Source organism: Cervus canadensis, chromosome 9 (genome assembly GCF_019320065.1).
Source record: "Cervus canadensis isolate Bull #8, Minnesota chromosome 9, ASM1932006v1, whole genome shotgun sequence".
Classification (NCBI taxonomy): Eukaryota; Metazoa; Chordata; class Mammalia; order Artiodactyla; family Cervidae; genus Cervus; species Cervus canadensis.
Genome location: NC_057394.1, coordinates 5,178,189 through 5,196,419, shown reverse-complemented (window position 1 = coordinate 5,196,419; position 18,231 = coordinate 5,178,189). Strand labels below are relative to the sequence as shown.

The window sequence follows — 18,231 nt, the reverse complement described above, 5'->3', positions numbered from 1 at the left end:
ACTGAATCACTTGGTTATACACCTGAAACTAATATAACATTATAAGTCAACTACACTTAAAATATATATATATATATATTCAACAGAACAAAAAGGTTGGGGTGCCCTATCCCCCTCTTCCAACGTCTTGTGCCAGGTCCACTCCTGATACAGAAGAAAGACTGAGTCGGAGAGTTAAAGAGCCTCCTGTCTTACAAGTAATACCCGTGCGCTGTGGCTCCAGTATTCCAATAACTAAGTGGGTATCTTTGTTGTTGTTTAGTTGCTCAGTCATGTCCCATTCTTGGTTACCCCGTACACCAGCCCGCCAGGCTCCTCTGTCCATGGGATTCTCCAGGCAAGAATATTGGAGTGGGTTGCCATTTCCTTCTCCAGGGGATCTTCCCGACCCAAGGACCAAACCCTCATCTCCTGCATTGGCAGGCAGATTCTGTACCACTGAGCCACCAGGGAAGCCATCAGTGGATATCTCCTTGATCTATAAACAGACTCATCCACTGTGCTTCCCGTGTTCCAATAACTGAGTATCTGCGACATCTGAGTGAGACCACGTGGAGGACACACGCTTCGGCCGCTACTTCTCCAGATCTCTTGCTTGCATCTCTTCTATCCTCTCCCTCCCCGCCCCCAACCAATTCTTTAAAGCATATCCAAGCCACATGAAAGAGTCAATTCCACCAGGCTTCACTTCCTTCCTTCAACACCTCCACTAAATTACAATCAGAAACTAAAGAGCCCCAGATTCCTCTTCTGTATCCTAGGCCAAATTCCAGTTTCGACTCATATGTGGAGACTACTTAGGCATCTTGATTTCTTCAGATGGTTTTCTGACCCAGCTTCGTTGGAAATGACTTAGAGGTAAAACCTGGGACTGACCCTTTCACCCCGAGTGACGAAGCTCTTCAGAAGTTGAAGGGAGAGTCTCTCCAGCAGTTTGTGGTGAGGCATTCTCCTTAATTGCAGTCTTTAAAATGTCTCCCTGAAGACTAATGGCTTCATAAATTGAAGTCTTTTCTTTCTTCATTTATGCTTCCAATAAATAGTCTTCTCATTCTTTGAGGGAGAGCTTTTGAATAGCTAATGTTTGGAAAATAGTCCAAACCTGTTTATGTTAAAAAAAAAAAAAAAAAAGAAAAAACATTCCAATGGCATGACATACAACAGTGTCTATGAAAAATTGATTTAAAAAATTAACTCTTAGATTACCTCTTTTATGAAAACTAGGATACATAGATGAATTTTAATGAGGAATGACACTGGGAAGTGAATGGAAAACTTTAGGATAAAACTAGGATAAATCATTGTACAGAGACGAATATAAAATTAAGTAGTTTGTCATGGAAAGAAGAGTTCTTTTGAATATGCTTGTTCAAACTCAAAAGGGCAAGGTTCCCCATCCCCAATCACTGAGACATCATCTATAGGGACCTCGGGAGATGCTCTTATCAACCCAAGCGTATCACTGTAGCCTCACAGTCTTATTTGAAATCTCACTTGTTTTCAGGCAAAAAGCACATAATAGCAGCTATCAACGTTTGAGGGAACCGGAAGATTTGAGACATCACAATCATTTGAATTTCAATTTCTCCATCTCCGGACTTGTGATGCAATAAAATGAAGCCTCCCACTATAGTCCAGTCCACTGCAAAGTCAAGCCCCAAATGGCTGAATGAAGATCTGAAAGGCTTGGAAAAAAATAAATGAACTGCCTGCTTTTCATTACTCTTCCCTCTCAGGATGGAGATACATCTGGTTTTCTGATTACACTTTACCGTAGTAAAGAAAATTCTAGTCTAGCAGGTCAAACCAGCTGATGACTAGCCAGCTCCAATTACTGACCTGACCTGCTTCTAACCTCAGAGGAGGAGGGAAGGAGAAAGCCCTTTTCTCTCATTCTCAGAGACTGAAACATGGGTGTAGAAGGTTGTGGGGTTTGTTCCTTGATTAATTAAAGTTGCTTATTCAAATTGTGCTTTAGTACATGGTCTTTAATTATAAACAAAATAATGCCTGACTTCCTCCATAAAACACTCAAAGGCAAAGAGAAAGACTAGGACCCTTTTCTTCTTGTAATAAAAAAGACAACAAAAACACAGTGACTTCAATATGGCATTTGGAACTTGATTTGTTCTACTTAATGAAGAAAAGATAATAGTACTTCTCAAAGGAGACAGTGTCTCCTAAGATAAGGCTTTTTTGAGGTTTTTCTAAACAGGCAGTCTAAAAGCCATTTCTAACTTCCGAGCAAACTTCACTGTAGGTTTTGATGAGCTTTACTAAACAGTGCCTGTAGCCTTGTGTATTTTAAAATACGTTCATCTGATCTAACTTTGACTCAAAAAAAAAGTCTTGCCATCACTTCCCAGTTTATGGAGGGATTACACAATAATTTAACATTGTTTTGGTCAAGCCTTTCAAAGAAATAGGAAAAATACCTACCTCCATGTTGAAAGCAGGCTTTTCAGGCCAATGGCTCACAGCAGTATACACAAACCCAATATTTCTATTTTTAGGTGACAATTTGAAATGTATTTTTTAGATGAAGGTAGCTCTGTTCGTTTGAACCAGGTGAAGATGCCAATGCTCAACTTTTTGACCTATAAATATAACTTCAAATGGTTTGACTTGATTCTAAAGAGAACCAAATATAATAAAGTTACTATATCAATATATCTAAATAGTCATCTTTAGCATATTACCATAGGTGACTTTTGGAAACAGTTATTTTCTAACTGAGGAGGGTGATGAATTGCCACGATCCCTTTAGCAGGACTTTGCAGCTTCCAGGATCTAATGCCTGATGATCTGAGGTGGAGCTGATGTAATAATAAAAGAAATAAAATGGGCAGAATAAAGGTGATGCACTTGAATCAGCCCAAAACCATTCCCACTCCTTGGCCCATGGAAAAATTGTCTTCCACAAAGTAGGTCCCTGAGCCCAGAAAGGTTGGGGACCGCTACTCTACTACATCAAGATGTAAACACTCTGAAAAGTGTTTTATGTAATACTTTACAAAATAAGCAACCTGATTCCTCCTTCTAGAAAGAGCACAGGTGTTCACTTTGATTTACATTTTGCATCATCCCTATGAAGCAGGTTGTGCTTTGCCCATGTTACAGATGAACCAGCCAAGGAGAGCTTGTGTACAAGGCAAAAGTTACTCCTTAGATCTGCTGTTGTGGAGTCCACTCCTAAAGCCTGGATTTATTTCCTTCAGAGTATTTAAAAGGCACCCAATAAATGAACACCAATGTTCTGGAAGCATTTAATGACAGTAGATTTGAAACAGTCCATAGATGCTTGCTTTATAGGCTTTTAATTAAATTAAGCCAGTAAAAATACCAGATGTGTGCATTCATTTTATCATATCTGGATGGCTTCTCCCTTCTTTTTTCCTGGATTCCAGTGTGTATGTTTCAGCTCAATTTCAAACCATTTCTGGCTGCCTGTTACGTACCCAGCACCTCCATGCCTGCTGTTAGGTATGAGGCATTACTGGGAAAAGGAGAACATGGTACTACGTAGCTAGAATCTAGGAAGTCAGTGGAAGGACATTAACAGAAATGCAATGAACAAAATAAGCATAACATCACAGGATGGGTAACAAATCACTGTATTACAGAAAGCCATCGGATTCTTCTGGACAGTTGAGCGCGGCTCCTATTGAAAGACCCTCACTGCCACCATTTCTCTCATTTTAGATAAAGATGCTTCAGCAGAAACTCTGATCAGAGCATTCCCACATCCAACCAAACATTTATAATTAAAAGCTTTCCACCGGCTAAGCAGGAAGTTCCTCTCTGGGCTGGGTTCCTGCTTTTCATTCTGTTCACTCTGTTGTTAAAACCAGCAACAACCTTTAAGAAAAAGTCCCCTCCATCTTGCCTCCTGCTGCGCAATTCACAGCTTTTGTCTTTGTCCCCTCTATGAAAAACAAACTGCACCCATACTTCTCAAATGCCTGTCTCTGAGGATGACCTGCTTTTCCACCCGAGGTTCATCTAATCCAAAAGGAATGTTCCTTTTGTTGCATCGGAACTGAAATGTTGAATGTTTTCAATCAAGCCTACATCCTTTCAGGCTCTCCGTATTATGTCTAGCAGAGGTAGATGGTTCAATCCAGTCTTAATTAACAATTATAATCTCAAAAATAGCAACATCAACTATGAAAAGAAATCAGAGGAGATAGCATCACTGGCCTTGCACACGCAGCAGGTAAGCCTGCCCACATCAATTCCAGCTTTGTTGAGGTTAAGTCATCCCACCTCTTTGCCACCCCATGGACTGGAGCCCACCAGGCTCCTCTGTCCCCCACCATCTCCTGGAGTTTGCTCAAATTCATGTGCAACTGAACTCAGCGAACAGATGAGGATGGGATTCGAACCCACACGTGCATGGCACAATGGATTAGGAGTCCATCGCCTTAACCACTAAGCCAGCTCATCACACAATTCCAGCTTTAAGCATTGCTGTTTCCCCTCTAGCTCTCTCTCCATTTTCAGGCACGTCTCCCTATAAAGGGCAGCACGTCTCCCTATAAAGGGCAGCACGCCTCCACTCTCCCTAGACCCTGCCATCCCACCCGCCCCCACCCCCCACCGCCCTCAGCCCTGCCCTCTTGGAGATGGCCAGTGCCCTGCACATCACCCAGCTCAGTGGGCTCTAGGCAAGCTGACGTCTGTCATCTTCAGCACAACACCTCTGTCACTAATGAGAGGGCCTCCTAGGTGGATTCCAACTGCCTGAGTCTATCCAGGCTGCTACCACAGGACACCGTGGACTGAGACGCTTGTTTACAAGCTGCCTACAGTTCTGGAGACTGGAAGTCTGGGACCAACGTCCTGGCAGACTCAGTGTCTGCTGAGGACCAGCTTCCTTGTCCATAGATGCCTGTCTTCTTCATGTGTCCTCGCACACCGGTGCGCAGGGAGACTTCTCTGGGTCTCTTATATAAGAACATGAATCCCATTCATGAGGACTTTGCTCTCATGACCTAATCACCTCCCTAGTCTCTAGATTTTGTGACTGCATATGAAGCTTCCTCCACTAGAAGACCCAGCTCTCCTCACCTGTCAAGGGAGTTTCTACTCAGCATGTAAGCCGAGACTAAAAAGATACTTTGTTCAGGAAGTCTCGCTTATAACCACACCTGTACCCACTATGTGTGTGTTAATGGCTTGGTGGTGTCCAACTCTTTGCAACCCCATGGACTCCAGCCTACCAGGCTTTTCTGTCCAAGGAATTCTCCAGACAAGAATACTGGAGTGGGTAGCCATTTCCTTCTCCAGGGGATCTTCATGACCCAGGGATCGAATCCACCATTGCCAAGATCAAATGCTGCCTCCTCTAAGCTGTGAAGGCATGTTAAAAGCAATAGCTCCATCTTGGAGCTGACTGAGTTGTAACTGTTCATGTTTTGCCTCTTCTAGACCAGGATTTCTCAATCTTGGCACTGTTTCCATTTTGTACTTGTTAATCCTTTGTGGGGGGAGATGGTCCAGCCCATTAGGAGACCTTTCGCGGTATCCCTGACTGTTACTCACTAGACACTTACCCTAGACCTGACAATCAAAAATGTCTAGACAGCGCCAAATGCCCCCTGACCCTGAACAACCACCCCCAGTTGAGACCCTCTGCTCTGGCTTGCAGGATTCACTTTAGGCAAAGCTCTCATCATCCTCATCAAGCACGGGATGTGGAAATGCAAGTAGTCAATGCATGTTTATTAAATGAAACCAATTGACCAGATGATGTCCTAAGCCTTATGAATCAACTATTTGAAGATAAATCTTGAAATGACACTAACTATGAATAGGTCATCCTTTGTGTATGGCATTGTGGGCTCGTGAAAGGATATGATTGTATCTTAGTCGATTCACAAAAGATGACTCAGTTTCTGATCTGGAGATAATAACTCATTATATAAAATAATTACTTTATGAAAGTATTCTATTTATTTCAGTGGGAAAACAGGCAATTAAAATCAGGATAGGTCAGCATGTCGTTTCAATTTTTATACAAAGAAAAGAACATCTTTGCAGTATGTATCATGTTTCAATTGATACTTTCCCCTGCATTGTTACATTAAATCTGGCCAAAGCTAGGAACTTGAGAGATAATGTAACACACTTGAAATATAGTCTAAATTACCTTACAACGAATCACTGGCAGTGACCCTTATGCTTTAAGATCTGTGCTTGATTAAAACTCACATTTTAAACCTTAAATGAGGCCCACCAATTTCAAATCTCTTTCCTCCTCTTCCAAACCACACAACCAATTATATATGCATTTTCCTTCAAAAGCTTCATCTCTCAAAAGGATCCTGCCTGCCTTTATCCAAGGATTATGATGAGAGGCAAAACATGAACTTGATTCTCTTCCAAAAGAACTCCTAAGTAATTAAAAGTTTCGCAAGTGGAGAATCTGTCCGTTAGTTTGGGACAAAGTTTGGCTTCAAGCAATGAACCAAATTAAATTAAAACCTACAAGTAATTGGTTGTAAGTGTGCATGTATTGAATCTTACCCCTGGTCCTTATTCTCCATAATCAATGATAAAATTCTTTTATGTCCTCTGAAATGGATTAACCAACTCAACAAGCCTGCCTCACTTTTCCCAGCTGTTCAACTGAAAGTTTTAGGAAGCCAAGTTCTGCGTGGTCTGGTAGAACGCAGTAACAGGAAGCCTTCTAATTTTGAGGTTAGTTGCGTACTCCTTAGATAAGACTGAAGCAGTCCCTGAGGCTGACAGAGTGCCTAGTCGTCAGGTGTCACTGAGCGAATCACATTTAAGGCTTATCTTCTTCTCTCCTTTAAAGATTTTTCAAATAATTTCGCATTTTTGATCACTTTATCATCTTATTGTCACCTTTAAGAATGCTTTAATTGACGTGCGTTATTCAAAAAGTAGGAATCTTAAAGATAGAAAGATCCCTTAGATTGCATAATTCTTCCAAAATAAGTGCACAACAGCTACCAAAAGTAAAAATCAATAATAAATACCAACACACTTGAGAGGTAACGTGTATTATCATCCAATGTAATAATCTGAAAGTCAGGACACACAGCAAACTGAAGAAAGGATCCGAAGAAAATCTGACATAATGAACTGTTTGGTAAACCATCTCAGATCTCAGTCCCTTAAAACATCCCTGGGTCGGTCTAGATTTTTCCCACAATCCCAGAACGCTTGTCCAGTTAACTATTTTACATTTTCTGGAGTGTGGGAATAGATGATTCAAATTTCACACATCAAGAGTTAAACCCCCCAAAGGGCTAATTAGAGAGTTTGAAATGGACATGTACACATGGCTATACTTAAGTTGGACAGCCAGCAAGGATCTACTGTGCAGCACAAGGAAGTCTGCTCGGTGTTAGGGGGCAGCCTGGATGGGAGGGGAGTTTGGGGGAGAAAGGATACATTATATGTATGATTGAGTCCCTTTGCTGTACCCCTGAAACTATCACAATATTGCTAATTAGTTATACCCCAATATAAAATTAAAAGTTAAAAAAAAACCTTAAACCGCTGGCTTCCTCCTGCCGTCTAAGAGTACCTCCTACTTCTCAATGCATCCTTCATCTCAAGTGATTCGCAAGGACGTGGTACAGTGGGCCCCACCAGGAAAAGTTAGATTAATTCTTTGATTTATGAGAATGTCCCTAGTCTTAGAAAATATACTGATATATTTAGGAGTAAAGAGTCATATGAAAGTAACTTATGCTCCAGGGATTCAGGACACAAATGAAATAGCTTATGTATATTATGTATATTTATACACAAACACACAAATTATATTATGCATATTACACTAGAGACCCATACCAAGAGGGCCAGGAGAAATGAAGCCAACAGGGTAAAATGTGAGCAAGCATCCCTTGAACCACACTTGCCCCTTTCTGTCAGTTTAAGGTTATTTCCTAGGACAGTTTGTTGTTGTTTTTTAATGGTATTGTCACCCACTCTTCTCTCCCTCACCCACACTCAGGTCATCAGAAAAGCCATGCTGACCGGACTCTAAATAAGATCCACAATCTGGCCGTGTCTCCCCCTCCGCCACGCTGGTCCCCTGGCCTGAGCCCCAGATCCCCGCTGCAAGAGCCTCCAGCCCAGCCCCAACCTCCCGCCTCTGGGACCAGCCCCCGAAGGGGCTCGGCTCTCCGCTCACAACCCGCGCCTGCCTCACCCCCCACCCCGGTGAAGGCCCGACCACACCGGCACGGCCGCCTCCTCCCACTTCCCCCCTCTCAGCTTTGCTCTCTCTCCCTTCCTCGACTGTTCCTCCCCCAGGTGTCGACACAGCCGGCTCCAAGATCACAAGTCAGCTCCATCAGCCCGCTTTCCTCTGAACGGCCTCTTCGCCTCACTCCTCTCTATTTTTCTGGACCAGGGGTGAGAACGCTTGTCCTTCAGGACCAGAGCCAATATTTGCAGCCACGTGGCCTCTGCACAGTTACTCAGCTCTGTCCTTGTATTGAGGCGTCCCTGGTGGCTCAGATGGTAAAGAGTCTGCCTGCAATGCAAGAGACCCAGGTTCAATCCCTGGGTCGGTCGGGAAGATCCCCTGGAGGAGGGCATGGCAACCCACTCCAGCATTCTTGCCTGGAGAACCCCAAGGACAGAGGAGCCTGGTGGGTTACAGTCCACGGGGGTCGCAGAAGAGTCAGACACGACTGAAACGACTTGGCATGCACTCTGCGTGTCAGGATACTTAGAGAACGTCAGTACATTTGTACTGAATGAAGGAATCAATCACGACAAGACCAGGGTAAGAATAAAGAAGGCTAAGCTGTGGTTGGCGAGAGGAGCCTCCAGGGAAAAGGACGCCTGATGAGTGAAGTTGCTAGCAATCTTCACCAATTACAGAAAATGGAGATGATGGTTCTGGGTGCGGTTGGTCAACCACCCCCGGAGGGCTTTGTTGCATGGCCAATGCCCACACTTTTCAGGAAGTTATAGCAGTGTCCAGGGCTTTAAGAGAAGTACAGCCAAGACAGTGAAAGGCAGGAAACGACATTTGAGGAAGAGTTGGAAAAACCTGATGTGGAGGCATTGAGGCTTAGCCTAAGAAAGCAGAGGTTTAGAGTAACATGCTCAGGGTCTCCAAACACTTAGAGTTGTCAGATTGGAGGATTAAATTCTCCCCGTTGCTCCAAAAATCAAACCACCTTGTGAAAATTATAGACACGTTGATCTTAGTCCAATAGAAGGAAGAACTTTCTAGGGACTGGAGTCATCTGAAAACAGGATGAACTGCCATCTGAAGACATGTGCTTCTCATCGCCAGGAGTTTTCAACTACTTGTCAGGGCCAGCCTGGAGCACTTGGGCAGGAGGTCAAGGTCTTCACCCAACCAAACAAGGTTCCTCTAGACTCCGTGATCGGATAATTCTACAAGTCTTAAGGAGGAAACACATCCAGAAACAGAATTGATAAACCAATATGGCAGCTCACAAGACAGCTGGGGTTATTAGGTAGGGCTCCAGACTAGTCCAGGAGACAAGCCCAGAGGAAACAGTTCCAATGAGTCATCTTGAATTCAGACAAAGCACAAAAGACGTTGGGGCAAAAAATCTTAGGACGAATAAGGATGATGGGTGAAAAGCCATGCTACAGAGAATATGAAGTCTTTCAAATGTTAGTTGTATGTGTGCGTGCATGCTAAGTCACTTCCGTCATGTCTAATTCTTTGTGACCCCATGGACTGTAGCCCGCCAGGCTCCTCTGTCCATGGGATTCTCCAGGCAAGAACACTGGGGTGGGTAGCCTATCTCTTCTCCAGGGCATCTTCCCAGCCCAGTATCAAATCCACATCTGTTATGTCTCCTGCATTGTCAGACACGTTCTTTACCATTAACACCACCTGGGAAACCCAGGTCTATGCATAGACAAAAAAAAAGGAAAAAATGAATATTATTGACTTTCCCATCCTGCGTCACAGCCAAAGGAAGAGAAAGGAGAGGCCCTCGGGCCACAGGCTTTTGTGATTGGTCTCCGAGGAAGCCTCAGAGAAGGGCCTGAGTTAAGGCCAGGCCAGCCACCAGACACCCACATCTGTGTGAGGCAGGGGCTCCCAGCCCAGGCCCCCAGGAACCCAGCTCCACCTTAAAAGGCCTGCTGGACGGTTTCCATCAATATCCCTGTGTCTTTGCAGAGATCTTTAAGCTCTTCAGAAGCCTTGCTCTCACTTTCAAACATCAGAACCCCTTCTCCTGATCATATGCTCTTCCGACACCCCAGCATTCCCCAGCCTTTGACAGAGAAGACTCCTAAATGACTTGCCTCCAGTTTGTCTTCCTCAAGCTATCCAGGCTACTGGCATGCTTTAACACAGCCACGCCACTTGCCAAGCCTCTGCTCTGTAACCCCCTGGATGCTTTGCGCGTGCTCTCTTTATTGGAAGCTCTGAGAGCATCTGACACTGGCTAAGCCTCTGCCTCTTTACGGAAACGCTCTCTTCCTTTTTGCTTCACGGAGAATCCCTTTCGGAGGTCTGTATGTCAGACACTAAGTCAGCATGCAAAGACAGCGCTGGAGATGATGTATATCCCTTTCTCCAGGGGATCCTCCCAACCTAGGGATTGATCCCAGGCCTCCCACATCGCAGGCAGAATCTTTAGCAGCTGAGCCACCAGGAAAGCCCAAGAACACTGGAGTGGGTAGCCTATCCCTTCTCCAGGGGATCTTCCTGACCCAGGAAGTGAACTGGGGGTCTCATGCATTGCAGGTGGATTCTTTACCAGCTCAATCCCAGCCGGATATATAATGAAATGCTGTTCATAAAAAAGAATGGAATTTTGCCATTTGCAGCAACGTAGATAGAACTAGAGGGCATTGTGCTAAGTGAAATAAGACAGAGAAAGACACAGTGTGATATTATTTATATATGGACTCCAAAAATGCAAACTATGTAACAGCATAAAAGAATCAGACTCACAGATACAGAGAATTAACAGCTGTGGTGGGGGTGGGGGTGTGACATAGGATGGGGGAGGGGGAGGTCCAAACTATCAGGTATAAGATGGGCTCAAGGGCATAGTGTATAATACAACATGGATAATATAGCTCATATTTTGTATAACTGTATGTGGAAAGTAACCTTTAAAAACTGTATACAAATGAAAACCAAGAGCCCCGGAGGCGGTGAACCTGAGACTTGACTCCCAGGCCGTTGCTTGGCGCCCTGTGGATAAATCCCTACGTTGCTGCAAACGAACATGCAAACATATGATGTGTGTGGTTTCTGTGCCGAGTTTACATCTCCGTGGACAGGGGTACGAGCGCTGTGGGCTGTGTCTCCCAGCTGGGTAACCCACAGAGCCTCCCTCTTGCAGGCCAGCTAATTAGCAGTATTGGTTCCACCGCCTCCTTCCCCGCGCGCCCTCCCCCCACCCCAAGTCTGCCATTTGACATAGTCACAGGTTGTCACTCGGCCCTGATTCTGCCCCGTCACCGTTCACATACGCCGTGCAGGTCCCCGCACGTCCATGCTTCTGCTCCCACCTGGGTTGTTCTGGCTCTTGCCCCGCCGGGGGCATCCCTCCTCTGACATCGCCTGCTTCACACCTCTGCTCCTCTCATTCGCCTTCCCCATCCCTCACCGTCTTCCCTGCTGGCCCCTCCCCGCGAGCTCCGTAGGTTGGGGTGGACACTCCACCCCTCACTTTGGACTCCTCTGTGCTCATGCGTCTTGCAGCACCTGAGATGAGGGCTGGACTGGCCATCGCTAGCTGTATCCTCCATGATGACAGTCGCCCCTTTATCTCTATACCCGGAGTGACTGGCACAAATCTTCACTCTTAGTGAGTCCTAGAGGGTTTGACACAAACCTAGCCACCCAAATTCAGCTGAGACGGGAGCCTTAAAGCCGTGGGATAGTCTGGACTCGGAAATCTACCATGATCCATCCAGAGGATCTTTGGGTTTTGCTGTTGCTGTGGTTTAGTTGCTCAGTCGTGTCCAACTCTTTTCCAACCCCATGGACTGTAGCCCACCAGGCTCCTCTGTCCACGAGATTTCCCAGGCAAGAATACCGGAGTGGGTTACCATTCCCTCCTCCAGGGGACCTTCCTCACCCAGCTTTTATGTGCTGCTAAACCACTTCTCATTTTTCTCCACTTTCTTCTTTGCTTTTTAAGCGTCTGTGTACACATAGTCATGATTTTCTTCCTCATATTTCAAGTGATGTTTTTTCAAAAGAAGCCCCAGTTCCCAGATCATCGTAGATTCCCAGCAGTAACCTAGAAAATATCTAGACAATCCCTTCCTGTTGTCAATATTTATTCATGTCTAAATGTTGTTGACTGAGTGATACAGACTCTGAGCCTGCAGGACAGAGCTCATGTATAAATGCATTCTGTTTATTTACAAGCCCACCAGTAACAGTCTACAAACCAAGGCTACAATGATTACCATATATTATTTGTACAAACCAACACATGCCTTTATAATTAGCACATTTGTGGCAAGTTTTGTTGTTTGCAAAGATGGCTTCCACTGGAGGCTACTTTCCTAGAAACTAGGTCAGACTATCAAGCGTCAGAATATTGGATTAAACATAGGATTTGATTTAGAACCCTTTTCTCTCCTCTCCCCAAAACTGTGGTACTTCACAGAACTTAATTTATTAATAATGTATGAATTAATAAAATTTGAGGAAATTAAATGGTTAACATTAATTATACTGCTAATTTTATATTCCTCAAAATAAAACTATTTGGCATTGCAGTCCTCACAAAATTGAGTGTACCATAGGAAGTCAATACAAAGCTGCAATCAACAAGTATAGAATACCGAAGTACAGTTCAGAAACTAAATGCAATTATTAGCATCATCTGTCTTTAAAGTGGAGCTTCCCAGGTGGCTCAATGGTAAAGAATCCTCCTGCCAATGCAGGAAATATACGAGATACAGGTTTGATTCTTGAGATGGGAAGATTCCCAGGAGAAGGGAATGGTAACCCACTCCAGTATTCTTCCTTGGAAAATGCCATGGACAGAGAAGCCTGTTGGGCTACGGTCCATGGAGTCACAGAGTTGGACACAATTGAGCAAGTTAGCACACACACACATGTTTAAAGTGAATATAGAATTGTGTGCATGTTAAAGAAAACCATGAATAGTCAGATTGTAATAGAATTACACCTGGAAAATTTTCCTTGGGGAAAAAAGTGTCTTCCAGGGGTAAAGCTATGGAAAAGACTGAGCTGGGCTGGCACTTTATTTAATAACCAAGGAAGTAAGGAGAAAGAGAGCTAATGCCATGTGACAACTGTGTGTCTCTAAGATGGAAGCAGACAAAAGCACAGTCGGTTCAAGGAAGACCAAGCCAACTGAGAAACTTGCTGGTTAAATTCAATGAGGTATCACTGGAGAGGAAAAAAAAAAGAATGCTGAAGAGCCTTAGGAAACCTATGGTTTATACTTGATCTTTACTCTTTGAGCAAATGTTCAGTGGTCGCCTACTATTGCCCATCACTGAGAAATTCATCAGCTTCTTTTGAGGGGAGGCCCTTATTAGATAAGACCCATTTCCCTCTCTGATGCTTAAGGCTTTACACTCCCAGGATAAGCTGTAACTTCTGTATTACTTACCCAATGTTTAAAAGTTGAATCATAAGACATTACACTTAATGCCATTATCCTTTTCTTTCTATTTCTGCTCTATATTTTTACCTATTTACACATCTGCGAGCCCCCTGACACAGCCGTCCACTGTAGAAGCCACTCTCAGCTTTGTGCAATCCACAAGCATCACTGTGGTTTCTTTGGTTTGACTCCCGTCATTAACAAGAAGGGGAGCTGGCCTGTGACTTAAAGCATGGGCTCTACTCGAGAAGAAGGCACACACGAGTCCAAGGATCTCTGCTGACCTGGCAGGTGAAGTCCTTGAAGATAAGCAGCGATTCCACTAGTGCAAATAAAGGAAAGGCCCAGAGAGGCGTGGAAGGAAGGAAGCCCCCAGGCCCGAGCAATCTTCCGGTTACAGAGAGATAGTCAGCGATGGATACCCTTTCCTTTGGGAGAGTCTGTTCCCTTCTTCTGGGATAATACTCAATAAGCCAACATAGTTAAAGTTCAATCCCCATGCTTCTTCTTTTTAAAACCTGTTTATTTTTATGTATTTCTTTGTCTGGGCCAGGTCTTAGTTGCCGCACATGGGATCTTCGATCTTTGTTGTGGCATGAGGGTTCTAGTTCCCTGATAGAACACGGGGTAGAACCTGGGACCCCCACATTGGGAGCACAGAGTCTCAGTCACTGGATCACCAGGGAAGCCCCTCAATCAAGAGGGAGGGGATAGATACAAATATAAATAGATAATTCATTTAAAACTCAACATTCAACACTTAAAACTCAACATTCAAAAAACTAAGATCATGGCATCCAGTCCTATCACTTCATGGCAAATAGATGGGAAAACAGTGGAAACTGTGATAGACTTTATTTTCTTGGGCTCCAAAATCACTGCAGATGGTGACTGCAGCCATGAAATTAAAAGTTACTTGCTCTTTGGAAGAAAAGCTATGACCAATCCAGACAGTATATTAAAAAGCAGAGATATTACTTTGCAACAAAGGTCCATCTAGTCAACGCTATGGTCTTTCCAGTAGTCATGTATGGATGTGAGAATTGGATCATGAAGAAAGTTGAGCACTGAAGAATTGATGGTTTTGAACTGTGGTGTTGGAGAAGACTCTTTAGAGTCCCTTAGACTGCACCGAGATCAAACCAATCAATCCTAAAGGAAATCAGTGCTGAATATTCTTCGGAAAGTCTAATGCTGAAGCTGAAACTCCAATACTTTGGCCACCTGATGCAAAGAACTGACTCATTGGATAAGACCTTGATGCTGGGAAAGATTGAAGGCAGAAGGAGAAGGGGACGACAGAGGATGATATGGTTGGATGGCATCACCGACTCGATGGACATGAGTTTGAGCAAACTTCAGGAGATGGTGATGGACAGGGAGGCCTGGCGTGCTGCAGTCCATGGGGTCGCAAAGAGTTGGACACACCTGAGTGACTGCACTGAACTGAACTGATAACTGATTCATGTTGTTGTACAGCAAAGACTAACATAACATTGCAAAGCAATTTTCCTCCAATTAAAAAAAAAAAATCACCTTGCTTCTTGCTGTTGGCCTGACATTCTTACCTAGTCATGCACATCCTTTCCACTATGGAGGAACAACTGTATTCTTCTTGTGCAGACCTCAACTTTTCCACAAGCCAGAAGTTCAAATCTCTGCACAGATTAAGAAAATGTTTATCAGCCTGGGATTCCCCTGTTTAACATTAAGCTAGGATGAACTTCATAACCAAGACTTACTATAGAGTGGAGACCTTGAGAAATTTATGAATTTCTCTATTTCTCAGCTGTGGATTTAATAGGACTTTTTTTCCCTCACAATTTCTTTAAGCTACAAGAGTTGTGGAGTAGCTCATCTCTAAATTATGACCAGCTATTGAAAGAGAAGGCACACAGAGTTTCAATATTTTCAATTTTCAAAATTTCAATATTTTCAACGTTTCCTATTTTCCCCAAAGAGTATCTTAAGGACTCTCTCTCAAAGCTCTCCTGAAATCCATAATATGCAAATTCAGCACATTATAAATATCCTCTCTGCCTTCAGGCAAGACAATACCTAAACCGTTATTAAAGACCTTCAATAAAGACTTTGCCATCTCCTGGGTTTCAGTATTTAATAAACCTTCCCATCAGTCAGCTCTTAAGTCTAACTTAAGTCCTGCTTCCTGGTGTTCCAGTTGAGAAATACCCTTCTATGAAGGGATTTGAAATTTGGGAAATTACTCATCAGCATAGGTATCACTGCCAGAGATTAACCACACGTGGAAATAACTGAAGCCTGATGCTTTTGAAAATAGAATCCCATTATTCACACTTTCTGCAGCCAAAGACAGAGCCACAAGATTTTGTGGTAACCTATTTGGGGAGCCAGTCAGGCTGTTAGATTCAGCCATGAGATGAAGCTCCCACCTCCATATTAACCTCAGTCCAGCCAGCACGATGCAGAGAAGCAATTTCTACATTACAATACAGAACTCCAGGCTCATTACTGTCTTGGATACCCTCAGGGTGGTAAGGACCTGCTTACACATCTTTTCAGATGAACACCAGTAGGGATGGTTATTGACCACAAAGTCACCGGAATTTCTCCTGGGGACCCTTCAGAATCAGAGTGCAGCTCATCACTTTGCTCTCCCTTCATCTCAAGGACCCTCTGCAAAGAATATCATTCTGTTTGCTTCCATGTCCCCTGGTGCAGACTAGGTTAGTACCATCTGATGGCTGCTTTCCATAGTGAGAAAATCCTTATCTGGCCTTCCCCCTGGAATTCTGAAAGATCTATAGTGTCTGTCAAACTGACAGTGCAGTGTGAACAATTACAAGGGCAAAAATAACATCTGCAAAGTTGGATTCTACAGCCGTAATCACATGGGGCATTTTTATATACAGATCTTCCTTCACTTATGATGGGGTTACATCCTGATAAATTCATTGTTAGTTGAAAATGTCTTAAGTCAAAAATGCATTGAATATACCTAACCTTACAAATGTCATAGCTAAGCCCAGTCTACCTTAGACATGCTCGAAACATTTACATTAGCCTATAGTTAGGCAAAACCGGCTAAGACAATGGCTATTTTATAACAAAGTGCTGAGTATCTTGTGTTAAGTATTGAACAGTGTGTGTGCGCTCAGTCTCTTAGCCAAGTCCCACTCTTTTATGACTCCTTGGACTACAGAATGCCCGGCTCCTCTGTCCGTAAAATTTCCCAGGCAAGAATACTGGAGTGGGTTGCTATTTCCTTCTCCAGGAGATCTTCCTGACCCAGGGATCAAACCCACATCTCCTGGATCTCCTGCATTGGCAGGTGGATTCTTTACCACCGAGCCACCTGAGAAGCCCATTGAACACAGTATTGAAAGTAAAAAGCCGCAGGGTCATCAGGATCCAGGATGGTGGTTAGTGCATCAGTTGTTTGCCCTTGTGATCTTGTGCCTTGCCACCTCTCCCCAGCATCACCAAGAGCCTTAAACTGCATACCTTCAGCTGGAGAGAAAATCAAAGTTCAAAATTTGAAGTACAGTTTTTACTGCATGCGTATGGCTTTCACACTATAGGAAAGTCGAAGAATCCCAAGTCAAACCATCCTTATGTCCAGGGCCGTCTTTATGGTCCTTTGAAAAGAGAGCTTTTACATATTTCCATGCGACATTGCAAAGAAAATTCGACAAATCCCTTCAGTAGGTGCTAAATACCATCAACATCTGAATCATCTTTAAATCATTTCCTTAACAATAGCTCCATTTTGAATGGTACAAATTACTTGGCTAAAAGAGACGAGGAGAGCGCCAGCATGCTGATAAACTCTCAAACTCGGATGAAGTCGGTGTGGCTGTCACTTCAGATACGCTCAGCAAGGGAATGGCGGAGACACCTTGGAAATGCTTCCAATTGTTTCTCTTGAAAATTGCCAGGACTGCTTACAAAGCAGATGTTCCCAGACTGTAAGGGACTACACACATCTCTAGAGGAGCACCGTTTATTAAAAATGGTCTTTTCCCTGCCCCTCCCCAGTGCTCATCATCACTGCTGTGGCAGAAAGAAGGATGCTCCCGCAAGGATGTCCTCATCCACAGAACCTGGGGGCGTGGTGCCTTCCAGGTGAAAGGGACTTTGCAGATGTGATTAAGTAAAGGGTCTTGAGATGAGGAAGTAACCCTGCATTACCTAGGTGGTCCCGACGTCATCACAGAGGTCCTTGGAGGGGAGAGGCAGGAGATCAAAGTCAGAGACGTGAGCAGAGAAGCAGAGGTCAGACAGATAAGAAGGGGCCATGCACGAAGGAGTGTAGGCAGCCTGCAAAGCTGGAAAAAGCAAAGAACAAAAAAGACTGATTTTTCTGTTTCAGCCTCCTGAAGGAGCACAGTTCTGCGGACACCTTGATTTTAGTTCACTGAGACGTCTTCCTCCAGCACTGTAAGACAGTGGGTTGAGTTTTTGCAGCCACTAAGATTGTGACAATTTGAGACAGCAGCAATAAGAAGCGTCCAATTGGTCTGATGTACAATGTGTTCTTACTTAGTATCACCTGATAAGGCACTAGCTTTTGGCCATTTTGTCTTTCTTTTCTCCTTTCAATAAGCAAAAAAAAAAAAAAAAGAATCAATTATTGAACACCTTCCATATGGTTGGTACTCTG

General features: G+C 43.9%; 1 long non-coding RNA gene and 1 other non-coding gene across 2 annotated transcripts; both read right to left on the bottom strand.

Annotated features, from left to right (window-relative positions):
• Positions 1–233: 233 nt before the first annotated feature.
• On the bottom strand, positions 234–16,876 carry LOC122447051. Its single transcript, XR_006271116.1, has 3 exons — positions 16,746–16,876; positions 1,840–1,844; positions 234–246 (listed from the first exon to the last, which is right to left on the bottom strand). It is a non-coding gene; the product is annotated as an uncharacterized LOC122447051 (long non-coding RNA).
• On the bottom strand, positions 4,365–4,446 carry TRNAR-CCU. Its single transcript has one exon. It is a non-coding gene; the product is annotated as a tRNA-Arg (tRNA).
• Positions 16,877–18,231: the final 1,355 nt, after the last annotated feature.